The sequence below is a fragment of the Cervus canadensis genome, chromosome 30 (genome assembly GCF_019320065.1).
Source record: "Cervus canadensis isolate Bull #8, Minnesota chromosome 30, ASM1932006v1, whole genome shotgun sequence".
NCBI classification, from domain to species: domain Eukaryota; kingdom Metazoa; phylum Chordata; class Mammalia; order Artiodactyla; family Cervidae; genus Cervus; species Cervus canadensis.
In genome coordinates, this window is record NC_057415.1 from 9,315,879 (window position 1) to 9,329,587 (window position 13,709).

Consider the following 13,709-nt stretch of genomic DNA (forward strand, 5'->3'; position numbering starts at 1 on the left):
GTGGCATTGGAGAAGACTCTTGAGAGTCCCTTGGGCTGCAAGGAGATCCAACCAGTCCATCCTAAAGGAGATGAGTCCTGGGTGTTCACTGGAAGTACTGATGCTGAAGCTGAAACTCCAATACTTAGGCCACCTGATGTGAAGAGCTGACTCATTGGAAAAGACCCTGATGCTGGGAAAGATTGAGGGCAGGAGGAGAAGGGGATGACAGAGGATGAGATGGTTGGATGGCATCACCGACTCAATGGACATGAGTTTGGGTAAACTCCGGGAGTTGGTGATGGACAGGGAGGCCTGGCGTGCTGTGGTTCACGGGGTCGCAAAGAGTTGGACACGACTGAATGACTGAACTGAACTGAACTACTGCATATTTGAGTTACTAAATATTCTCTTTAGGTCAATTTCTGACTTCAGTGTCAACTCCAAACAATGAGTTGTGCTTCTGGAAGCTTTATTAAGAAGGATGTTGAGGCATTTACAATCATTAATAGAAAACAAGATGAGAATTCGGGGGCTGGGAAGGGCAAGTCATTTCCATTTTATTTCTTGCAGCCCGTCTTACATACTGAAGTTAAAAATATAACACTGACACCTTTGTCGCACTGTGACAATGAGGATGTCAATGGAGTTCCTCAACATAAAAGTGATAGGATATAATGATCACTAAAAAGTGGAATGACCAGACAACGGAATATAGATAAAAATTTTTAGTAAATGAAGTATTTCAAGTATTTTAAGAAATCTGTCTAGTTTTAAACATCCCCTACTACTAGTAGTTTATAAAGATTCAGATAAAAATAGCAAACTGATAAAAGATGGGTTAGAAGTCAAGGTGGATGACTGTTGACTTTGTTCAGTGTCTGAGCTTCCCTGTTACATGAGCTGTAACTTCACTGGGTTGTTTTTCTCTCCTCCTGTACCCATGGTAAATAATTCAAACCTATTTCAATTCTTTCTCTCTTTTTTTGGTGAACCACAAGGCACAAGGAGCTCAGTTCCCTATCAGGGATAGAACCTATGTCCCCTGCAGTGGAAGCATGGAGTCCTAACCATGGACTGGCAGGGAATTCCCTCAATTCTTTCTTATTAAGCTCTGAAACAGCTTCAAAAATCTCCTTTTGGGTGTGAGTGCACGACAGGGTACAATTCCATGAGTTCTGACCATTGTAAACACCTGTAAAACCATCACCGCAATTATAATACAGAATATTTCCATCACCCTCACAAGATTCCTCACATCTCTTTGCACTTCATCCTCCCCTCTGCCCTTGGCCCTAGCCAACCACTGATCTGACTCCTTGGAAAAGACCCTGATGTTGGGAAAGATTGAAGGCAGGAAGAGTAGGGGACGGTAGATGATAAGATGGCTGGATGGCATCACCTACTCCATGGACAGGAGTTTGAGCAAGCTTCGGGAGTCGGTGATACACAGGAAAGCCTGGTGTGCTGAGTCCATGGGGTCGTCAAGAGTCAGACATGACTGAGCAAATGAACTGAACTGAACTGATCTGTATGATGTTTCTGTCATTACATATATGTTTGCTTTTCTGAAAGCTTATGTAAATAGAATTATACAATATATTCTCTTTTGTATCTGGGTCCTTTTATTTAGTATAATGATTATCAGATTCATCCATAATGCACATGTCACACGCTCATTTTACTCAGGAGGAAAAAGACTAGAAGGAATCAGTGAGTTGCCCAAGTTTTAACACAGCTCTCAAGGAATAGTTCTCAGATTCAAACTTAGGTCTTCTCATGGCTAGTCCCATGTTCTTTGCACTATTCCATGTTGCCTCCGTCAAAAGCAGCTACAAAGACAGCTCACTGCCAGCTCCCCTAAGAGGCCCACTGTGGACCCTGCTCAGCAGAATGGCTGCCTCCTGCAGATCTGTGCTGCAGCATGGTACCTCTCACAGCTGCCACCACCAGGAAAATGCCCTGCAAATCAATAATGGAGGTCAGATGGGCAGGTTTTTACATGAGGGCCCACTCATGTTCAATGCCACAAGTATGCACAATGCTCCTTTGTGACAAACCCAGAGAAGGCTAGGTCTCAGCTGTTGGGGTAACAATCAGAAATAGAGTCTTGGAAGAAATCCAGTTGGCAGAAATTCAAATTTTCTTATCCTGGTGGCAGAGAAAATAAACTGGAAGGGGAATTCATGCAACTTTATACACAATTAAGGAAGCTGATTCACATTCCAGGATGTGGATAAGATCCAGCTATTTAACATGTCCCCTCAAACTTTTCATTCATCTATCTAAACTATGTAACTCTACCCACCTAAACTGCCTGAAACTGAACTTGGAATCAGATAACTCTCAATCGTTTAGCTGTGTAACCTTGGGCAAAATCACTTAGTTTCTCTGAGTTTCATTTCCCCCTCTCAAAGGATGTGATAAAATATTTATGTAAAACCAACTTGAAAGTTTTAAAGTACTCCATAAAAATGGAGCCATGCTCTTATTCAGCACTGGGTCACTGTGCCTGGCATGTAAAAGAAGTGTTGACTTATTAGAAACAGATACATCATATTAAAGATTTCTAAAAGTATTAAAAGATGGTTTCTATTATTTGATTGATAAAAAGTTGAATACGTAAGAGAATCAAAAGGTAAGAGATTAGAGGTACGGAAGTAGAGGAATTACACTTGCAAAATAATAGTAGTACTATGTGTAGGCTTCTACTAACTTAGTATTATTTCATCGATGACAACTGTACAAATACTTTCCTCTCCTTCATTGACAGGTGGATTCTTTACCACTGTGCCAGCAGGGAAGTCCAAACACCTAGTTACTATATATTATATAGAGTTATTAGATGATGCTATATATCAAAATACTAAGGTATAATTTATGTATAACGAACTAGACCAATTTTAGTACAGTTTCATAAGTTCTGACAAATATATACTAATGTAACCACTATATCAATCAAAATACCAATACAACCAAGACAGTCTCATCAAAAGAGTTCCCAGTGCCCCTTGGGAGTCAATCCTCTCCTCCACCCATGATCCCAGCTAATCTTTGATTTGTTTTCCATCACTATGTCGAGTGTATTCTCTACAATTTTTCATAAAATAAAATCATCTAGTGTCATTGTTAGTTTAAATCTATTTAACATACAAAGACTGAAATTTGGGGGATTTTTCCTTTCTTAGGCCTTTGGGAAAAAGTTAAAATGATCATACTATTTTTCATAGCTCTTTTTTCACTGACCTAAATGACATCTGCTAATAAGGAAAAATTTTCTTAAATCAGTCTAATTTAACAGAAAAATGAATAGTGAAACAAGTTTGAAGAAAGTATCACAATCTACTGCTGCTTGACTGTATAAATGTCAATTCAAAATCTCAATTTTCTTTTTTTAAAAAAGTATTTATTTGTTTGGCTGCACCAGGTCTCCGTTGCAGCACACGGGATCTTTGTGGCACCATGTGGGGTCTAGTTCCCTAACCAGGATCAAACCCACGGCCCCTGCATTAGGAGCCCAGAGTCTTAGCCACTGGACCACCAGGGAAGTCCCTTAAGACTATTCAATATTTCCAATAAAAGTTTTTGCTCACTATAAAAGTAGACAACCTAAATCTAAGGTCTATAAATTCCTGATCAGTCAGAAAAACTGGGGGAAAACTGCCCAAGTTCTAAAGCAGCCAAGCTATTTTCAGTTTGTGAAATTCATGTGACATTTCAAATACTTAAATTATCAAAGAGAAAAAGGAAAAAAAGGGTCAATACACCCCCCATACCATCATTAAACTTTAATAACTTTTTTGAGATATAATTTACATACCATAAAACTCACCCGTTTAAAGCGTACAATTCAATAGTTTTTAGTATGTTCACAGAGTTGTGGCAACCATCACCACAATTTTAGAACATTTTTACCACTCCAAAAAGAAACCCGGTATCATTAAATTTTAGATGTTACACTAGCATCTAAAAGAGAAAAGCATTTCTCCTAAAACATTTACTTCTATCATTAACAAAAACAAAATTAACCACGGAAGAAATCAAGAAAATGTATTGAAAGCTTCTGTGGAAATTTAAGCTGTGGTCAAGAGCTGTTAAAAATGCACAGGCTGAGTTATTTTTTAGACTCTTGTAGCACAGAATGAAAATCTCAAGAGCTTTGTTTGAATAAATTAGAAGGGCATATCGAACATGTTCCAGGTGGGTGTTTATGGCCATAGTTTTTAAGAAGTAATTCAATATAAGCCTCATAATGCATAAACTGAAGCCAGTTTCATTTTATTAAGAATATTAGGAACTCTAACCTCACTTATTTGAAATAAATCGCCCTGTTTAAAACAAAAGGAAATCTGATTCATTTGTCCATGTATTTCATAGTATCAAATAATCTTTGTTATCTTTATAATGTTTAACTGAACAATTCTTTAAAAGGGTATTTATTTTTGTTATAAAGAATACAATGAAGAGGAAACTAAAATGTGGCTTTGGGTAACTTTGATGGTAGAAAAAACAAAAGTTGGTAACATTTGTGTGTCACAGCTTTTTAAAAGAAAAATATTCAAATTTATTTCGGAAATAATTCATGTTCTCAAGTTTAAAAAAATTCACTCCATTAAACAACAAAATTTCAAATTATTTATCCTGAGCAACCCCAGAAACTAAAAGTTCACAAATGCTGGAAATAACCAGATCATTTGTGAGGTAATTAAAAAAACACCCACAGTAAACAGAACTCCTAGATCAAACCTGACAAATACAACTTACAAAGCTCTTTAAAAGACCATTAAATTTAAAAATAAATATTCTGCATGGAAAAGCCTTTTAAGGGCACTTTTAGGAAGTTATTTAAAATGTAACTGTAAAAGAGTAATATTTACTTCTAAATATGATTGGATTATGTTAGAGGAAACGTTTTAAATGAAATGGCAGAGAACATACGACTTTCTAGAAAAAGAAAATAAGGTGCAGTGAGGCAGGTTATCTTCACTAAGGGGAAAAAGGTGTGGAAGAAGGGAAAACAAATTAAAGAAGGCAGAGTTATGGAGAACATTCAGAACAAAGGATAATGGGGGTAAACAACACTGAAAAACTGTGTGGCATTATCTTACAAAGTTGAGTGTTTTTACAGCCTACAACCAAGGCAACTCAACTCTTAGGTATATTCCTTAGAAAAACCTCTGCACATGAGAGCTTCATGAGGCACACACAGAAAATGTTGAGAGCAGCACTGTTCATAAAAGCCAAAAACAAAATAACCTGAATGCCCACTGGCAGGAGTATAAATAAACTTGGGTATATTCAAACAATGGAACATTATACAATAGTGGTAAAAGAACAAACTATACTAAACAACTTGTCAAATCTCAGAAACATCATGAGGAAAAAAAGAAATCCCAGAAAACAATGTTCCTTTTCCTAAGGCTATGCCAAAGCCTTTGACTGTGTGGATCACAATAAACTGTGGAAAATTCTGAAAGAGATGGGAATACCAGACCACCTGACCTGCCTCTTGAGAAAACTATACACAGGTCAGGAAGCAACAGTTAGAACTGGACATGGAACAACAGACTGGTTCCAAATAGAAAAAGGAGGCAGTATATTGTCACCCTGCTTATTTAACTTATATGCAGAGTACATCATGAGAAACGCTGGGCTGGAGGAAGCACAAGCTGGAATCAAGATTGCCGGGAGAAATTTCAATAACCTCAGATATGCAGATGACACCACCCTTATGGCAGAAAGTGAAGAAGAACTAAACAGCCTCTTGATGAAAGTGAAAGAGGAGAGTGAAAAAGATGGCTTAAAGCTCAACATTCAGAAAACTAAGATCATGGCATCCGGTCCCATCACTTCATGGCATATAGATGGGGAAACAGTGGAAACAGTGGCTGACTTTATTTTTTGGGCTCCAAAATCACTGCAGATGGTGACTGCAGCCATGAAATTAAAAGACGCTTACTCCTTGGAAGGAAAGTTATGACCAACCTAGACAGCATATTAAAAAGCAGAGACATTACTCTGCCAACAAAGGTACATCTAGTCAAGGCTATGGTTTTTCCAGTAGTCATGGATGGATGTGAGAGTTGGACTATAAAGAAAGCTGAGCGCCGAAGAATTGATGCTTTTGAACTCTGGTGTTGGAGAGGACTCTTGAAGAGTCCCTTAGACTGCAAGGAGATCCAACCAGTCAGTTCTAAAGGAAATCAGTCCTGAATATTCATTGAAGGACTGATGTTGAAGCCAAAACTCCAATACTTTGGCCACCTGATGTGAAGAGCTGACACATTGGAAAAGACCCTGATGCTGGGAAAGATTGAGGGCAGGAGGAGAAGCGGATGACAGAGGATGAGATGGTTGGATGGCATCTCCGACTCAATGGACATGAGTTTGGGTAAACTCCGAAGTTGGTGTTGGACAGGGAGGCCTAGCGTGCTGCAGCTCATGGGGTCGCAGAGTTGGAAACGACAGAGCGACTGAACTGAACTGAACTGAAGGCTTCAAAAGCAAGCAAATCCACTGCATTATTTAAGCATCAAAATAGAAAATGTAGGATAATGGCTATTTCCGATGGAAGAGCAAGAAAGTGGTTAACAGAAGAGAATACAGGACATTATCTGCTAGGTCTTAGACATTTATTCATTTTGTATTATGCTTTGTAACTTACATATATATGCTTCATAATACCCTTTGGAATGTATCACATAATATTTATATTAAGGGGGAAAAAAAGAATCCTACAGCTTTCCCGGTCAACAGAGATCATCCTGTTTATAGCTGATCTAGGGCATCAGAGGATCAGATGGCTGGACGGCATCACTAATGCAATGGACATGAACTTGGGCAAACTTTGGGAGGTGGTTGAAGGACAGGGAGGCCTGGCGTGTTGCAGCCCATGGGTTTGCAAAGAGCTGGACAAGACTGGGAGACTGAACAATAACAACAAAGTCTATAATACTAGGCCCATGAAGGATTTCCTCACATCTTGTAGTCTGGCTTGAATGTTTAAAATTTTTTTAAATTGCAATATTTAAAAAGCAGGAACAATTAAAATTAAGTTATGGCTCTACTCTTTAGAAGGACACATATTACCCTATACACCATAGTCCCCCTGCTCCCTATTTCTTTATACCCACCAACTTTATTCATTTCCATTAATTGGTTAGCCCTGTGTACATCAGTTTGAGAACTAGGATCTGCTCCAACACCTTCATTTTATATGGTATCTGAGGCTCTGAATGATTAAGTGACTTGCCTAAGGTCACACAGCTTTGATAGGCTAAACCTCAGTGGTCTTTTCAAACACCTTACTATTTTCCATTTTCTACTTACTGAGTTATATATGTTTTAAATGAATATACTGTTTCTGAAAGAAAAGGACTCCACAGGCAGGTCAGCAGGCATTAGAACATACTACATGCTCTCATTAATACAGAGGTGATGTGAAATATTATACAAGGACTAAAATAGCTTCTGACTGCCAAGAAGTATTTCTTTATCTGAGTTCCCCTAAATTGTGACAATAGCCACTTAAAAAATACTTATCTAGATAACAACTGTATTGAGAAACAATTCATATACCATACAACTCACCCATAAAGTTTCAAAGCCTTTTAGTAAATGCCTTTTTAGTATGTGTAGTACTAAACCATCAATCCATCTGGCCCTAGGTAATAATGATCACTTTAAAAAACAAAGTCACACAGTACTGTTAGTAACTGCATACAACACAAATCCAATATTCTCAATGAAACTGCATTAAGATGTTTGTGTACCCTACAATAGGCATAAGATCCCTAATTAAGAACACAAGAATTCAATATTGCCAGTGGGAGGTTAAAAGGTGGCTAGTAGAGTATATACTCTTCCTCCAACAAGGGAATTAAGTTATTTCAAGCTCCAGATATTGTTCTATCTATAGACCACTGGTCTTAAGAAAGGGATACTAGACACCTGCTTAAAACAACAGCTGCAAAGGGATAAGAATATATGATTCCTAATGTAACTCTTAAGGCTAAATGTGAATTTTGGGATACAAATCATATGAGTTATACCCAAAAGTACTTTGTGAAAGATTATTTTTGCAACTGAAAAAAAAAAGTTTCAAGGTTTATGGTTAAGTAGCTAATGCTTTGCAATTACCGCAATTTCATTCAAGAGCCCCACTATGACACTTTAAAATTTCTAAGTTTCTAAGCATAACAAAACTGTTGGACTCAGTTATTTTAAAACAGTGCAAGTATTGCTCTCTCTAAATATAGAGGTTTAATTTTGAAATAATTCCCTGGAACAGGTGGTAACCAATATAGGGTTTAAACTCAGTGTTTTATTTTTTAAACCTTGGCCTAATCCAATTGTGATGGTGCCAGTGGTAAAAAAACTTACCTGCCAATGCAGGAGATGTAAGAGGCATTTGTTTGATCTTTGGGTTGGGAAGATGCCTGGAGGAGGGCATGGAAACCCACTCCAGTATTCAAGCCTGGAGAATCCCATGGACAGAGAAGCCTGGCGGGCTACAGTCCACGGGGTAGCACAGAGTTGGACACCACTGAAGAGACAGCGCACACGTACAATCCAATTGTAGATGTTGGTCACTTTCAGATTTGTTGCCATTTGGCAGTTATAAAATACTTATCATAAAATATATCCCACATGGTTAATAGCTATTACAATATAGTTATATTGTTTATTGTTAAATAACTTTATGTAATATATAGTTATGGTTTTCTATAAAGATATTGTTGTAGAAAAATAATGATTACAGTTTTATAAATTACTAAGATGATAAGAGATTTCTTTTACTCAGGGTTATACTCTCTTGGGAACTATTACCACAATGGCACCAGAAATAATTTCTAAAGGAACAATGCTGAGAAAACAAAGAACAATTAAAACAATTCCATTCATTGGGATCTGATGCTGGGAAAGACTGAAGGCGGGAGGAGAAGGGGACGACAGAGGATGAGATGGCTGGATGGCATCACTGACTCAACGGACATAAGTTTGAGTAAACTCTGGAAGTTGGTGGTGGACAGGAAGGCCTGGTGTACTGCAGTCCACGGGGTCTCAAAGAGTGGGACACAACTGAGCAACTGAATTGAACTGAATTAATTATGCTACTTGATTAATCTTGGAAGACTTTTTATGAGAGATGGCAATTATCACCTCGCTTTATATAAATGAAAACAATGCAGAGATAATTTATTAAAAACAGCTATATGAATTTGTTTTGACAGCAATAAGATATCTGTATGTTGGCTACACAATTCTATACCACTAGTTCTAACCTATCAAATCTCAACATAAGCAGGTAACTTAAAAGACTATAAAAGACACACTACTGCTCCTCATTGCTTGTGAAATCTCTTCTAGTCGTTTTGGCCTGAATATCATGCAATATTATTAACCAGCTACTTTCAGAATTTCAGTGTAACTTTATCTCACCTCACAATAAAACTAACCATCTTACAAATATCTTTTCCTCCAACCTGCAGCAAAAATATGCAGGTATAATCATCAAAATATCCTCAAAAGTGAACATCCAAACTATTTGTCAATAACTAAACTCATTAACTCCCCACGAAATCTGTTCCTCCATTTCTCTGTGCCTTGGAGAAGTGGGGGTTGGGGTGAGGTAAGTGACAAAATAGCATCTAGTCACTCAGAGCTAAACTGGGAAGCATCTTTAGACTCCTTCTCCTTTAATCCCAAACCTAATCAACAGGTCCAGTCAATTTAATCTAAGTATCTGTCGCATCTCCCCTTAGATATCCTCATTCCTACTACCACAAGAATGGTTCAGCCTCAGATGGTGGTTCACCTAGATCATCACATGCCTCTTAACTGCTCTCCTCACCTCCAGTTTTGCCCCCTCCAAGCCATCGACTGCACTAGAGAACCAGATCATTATTTTGAGAGCATAGTTATGACCATGCTGCTCCCTTATTTAAAACCTTTCAGTGGCATCCTGTCACCTATCTAAAGGCCAAAATCCAAGCTTGTTAGCATGTCCTACAAAGCTTCTGATGCTGGGAAAGATTGAGGGCAGAAGGGGGCAACAGAGGATGAAATGGTTGGACGGCATCACTGACTCAATGGACATGAGTTGAGCAAACTGATAGTACAAGACAGGGAAGCCTGGTACGGGTCAGTCCAGGGGACCGCAAAGAGTCAGACACAACAACAAGGTCTACAGTCTAGCCCATTCCTCTCCCCACCTCACTCCTCAGTTCAGTCAACTTCTTAGACTGTTATCTTTGCATTTATTCACACTGTACTCTTAAATGGCCTCCTCTGACTCTCATCGAACCTCATTTTAACTTTCTCTTACCCACTGATTAAAACACAAATGAGTTTTTTCTGGTCTCCCCAGATGTGGCTGGATTTCCCTTCTATGTTCGTATCATACTTTTTGCATATTTTTATTATTGAAGCTACATTCTGTTATAATTATCTATGAGTATGTCTATTTCCTTCACTAGAATAGCATCTTGTGGTCAAGGAATGTGTCTTATTAATCTTTTTATCCCTAGAACCTAAAGAGTCCTGGGAATAATAAACATACAATAATTATTCAATGCATAAATATCCCTGCACTATTTTTAAAACTATAAAAAAGCATTTGATACCACTTGCAGTCACCAGTAGTAAAACTTTTGTATCAGGCATAGTTTGATTACTTAGGAAAACTATAGCAGAGTTGGTGTCTTGACTCACTACTTCTGAGCAAGAAAATGAAAGAAGTTCCTATCACACAAACAAATTGCTATGGACAAAGCTATGGTCACAGTAACAAAAACCTTTCATCTAGTCACTCAAGAAATAGCTTGAAGGTCTTTTATGAGCTAGGCTCTTTCTAAACATTGAGGAACAAAACAGGTAAGGTCACTGCCCTCAAGGTGCTATTATTTTAATGGAAGGAGATAATCAATAATCAAATAAGTGAGATAATTTCAGATAGTGACAAGTGTGATGAAAAAAATAAAGCAGGATGAAGATTCTACTTCAACATTGGATGATCAGAGAAGACTTCATTCAGAAGAGAATATTTGAGGTGAAATCTGAAATAATGTGAAGGAGTCATTTATGTAAAGATCAAGAGAAAGAACATACCAGGCAAACACACTGGCCCTAAAGTTGCCCTAAAGCATGACATGAGCAAGCAATCAAGAGAAGATCAGTTTGGCTCTAGCACAGTAGATGAAAGAGAAAGTTATATGAGATGACAACAGAAAGGTAGGGGACAGATCAAATGCAGTCCAGTGGGCCACCTAAAGGTGTCTGGAATTTAAAGTGAAGCAGGAAGTCTTTGGAGGATCTTAAGCAGGGGAAAGGACATGATCTTTAAAGATTACTCTGTCAGTTCTGTGGTGGAATGGATCGCAGAGAACGGGCAGAAATGGAGGGAGGGAGATCAGTGGGAAGCTACTGCAGTTAAACAGGCAGAAAATGATAGTGACTTGGAAGAGATTTTTGCTTTTGTGAGGATTAGCTGGGATAATGTAATAAAGTGCTAAATAAGCAATCAAATAACATAAGCACACACACAAAAAAAAACCTAAGAGTAAGAATAGGAGATATACATTGGTCTCTGCCTTGAGATCCTGGCACAGAGCTTCTAAAACCCTTGTAATTTCCCAAGCAATAACAGCACTAGGAATATCTCTTAGTGGCAGCTCTGGGTCAGCTCCTGGATGGAAAGACTAAACCACAAAGAGAAGCTTAGAATTTTTCAGCCACTACCTCCTAGTCTCCAGAGAAGGGGGAAGGGCTGGCAGGGGAGTTAATAACTGATCACATCTGTATGATGAAGTCTCTGAAAATCCCAAAAGGACAGGGTTCAGAGAGCTTTTGGGTTGGTGTATTCATCCATGCCGAGAGGGTGACACATCCCAACTCCATAGGCACAGAAGCTCCTGCACTTGAAACCTTCCCAAGACCATGCCCTATGGACCTCTTCATCTGACTGTTATCTGAATCCTTTATCATATCCTTTAACATCCTGGTAAACATCAGCGTTTCTCTGAGTTCTGGGAGCTGCTGTAGCAAATTAACTGAACCTGAGGAGGGGGCTTGCGAACTTCCAATTCGTAGTCAAATCTGACAGAAGTTGTGGGTATCTGAGGACTTACCACTTGTGACTGGTGTCTGAAGTGGTATGGAGCAGTCTTGTGGGACTAAGCCCTTAACCTCTAGGATCTGACACTACCTCCAGGTAAACAGTGCTGGATTGAGGTAAATTGTAGAACACCCAGCTGGTGTCACAGAAAATTGTTTTGGTGGGGAGGGGGAACCCTGACACGTGTGGTTTTTCCCTACACAGGAAAAAAGACATACTGGTGGAAAACTGAATTTTTCCAATATGAATGGTACCTATTAGATTATGCTTATAGAAAAGTCTTCTTGTTTAATAGGATGATGAACATCAAAGTCCTTGAGACATCATCTTGGGAAGTATATAATGACTACAACACTCAAAGTACAAGAAGTAGAAATCCATCACTCATTTAACAAAATTTGTTGACGACCTACTCTGAACAAATTATGAATAGGGTTGCTGAGCGAGCACAGGAAACTGGATTAATTCATCAGTTAAAGTGAAGAGATCTGAGAAGAATATTTCAACTCACTTTACAAACAACAAAAGTGGAGTCCAGAGAAAGAAACTGCTATTTCTCCTCAATTGGAAGATAAGAGAACCATACCCTAGTTTGCTCCAAGGCCATACTATGAATAGTTAAAGATTTTCATTAACAACAGAAACCAAAAGTCTTTAATGAAGTGGTATGTGGGTAGTACATACTGTACTATGCTAAGAAAAATGTATATTTATATAAAGCCCTTGATACAGTGCTTTTCACAGGGTAAATGCTCAATAATGGTAGCTATTAATTACCTCCAGCTGTATGGTCTCTGGAAGGCTGAGTGTGTGATCTCTACCTGCCAACAACTGCTTGACTAAATTGATAATAGAGCCACAGGACTTCTAATTTAACCTTTTGATTTTCCACATGGAAAAAGAGAAATCTAAAAGAGCTAAATGACCTGCAAAGCCAGCCATAGTGAGTGAGTTAGAGCCAAGACCCAACTCTGAATCCCCAGTCGGGTTTCCATTACATGTCATAGGTCTGTGGCTTAACTATAAGGTTTTACTCAAACTTTCACAGGAAAGTAATTAAGAACAGAACTGCTATACCTAACTTTTTTCAATCCTTTTATTAAAGTCAGCATTGAGCTATGATTTTGATATAAGAATCAACAAAGCATAATGGCAACATATAGTCTTATGAGTTAAAAACGAAACAACAGTCTTGGTAATACAATTCTATCAGGGACACCTGATAAATGGAAAGGCTACCAGAGCAGCTGTTATATGTGCTCAAGTAGACTACAAGCAGAATACAAATACAAAAGAGAAAAGGATTTAAATAAAACGTTTTCCAAAACACACTGAAAATGTGACAATAGCTGTGGGTCACTAAGAAACTGAGATTATGTCTCTTGGCATACAGCAACAACAGAAGGGTTTGTTTTAAGCAACACTAAGAGAAAGTTCAATAAAAACTGGGAGACCAAGACTAAAAGCCATAAGGTAGGAAGAGTTCCAGTAAGCAACCAAAAAGTTCTCCATTTCACACAGAGTGGAAAGGCCAACCGTGAACTTCCAGGTCCTTGTGCATATGAGATTAGAATGCCCTCCTCCTAGTTCTATAAAAATTAAAAACTAATCTCTG

The 13,709-nt window shown here is 38.3% G+C and overlaps 1 protein-coding gene across 3 annotated transcripts in view; it reads right to left on the reverse strand.

Annotated features, from left to right (window-relative positions):
- The window catches only part of KIF24 (kinesin family member 24), a 64,499-nt gene that overhangs the window by 50,188 nt on the left and 602 nt on the right, over window positions 1-13,709 (reverse strand). The gene's annotated exons all lie outside the window — the stretch shown is intronic.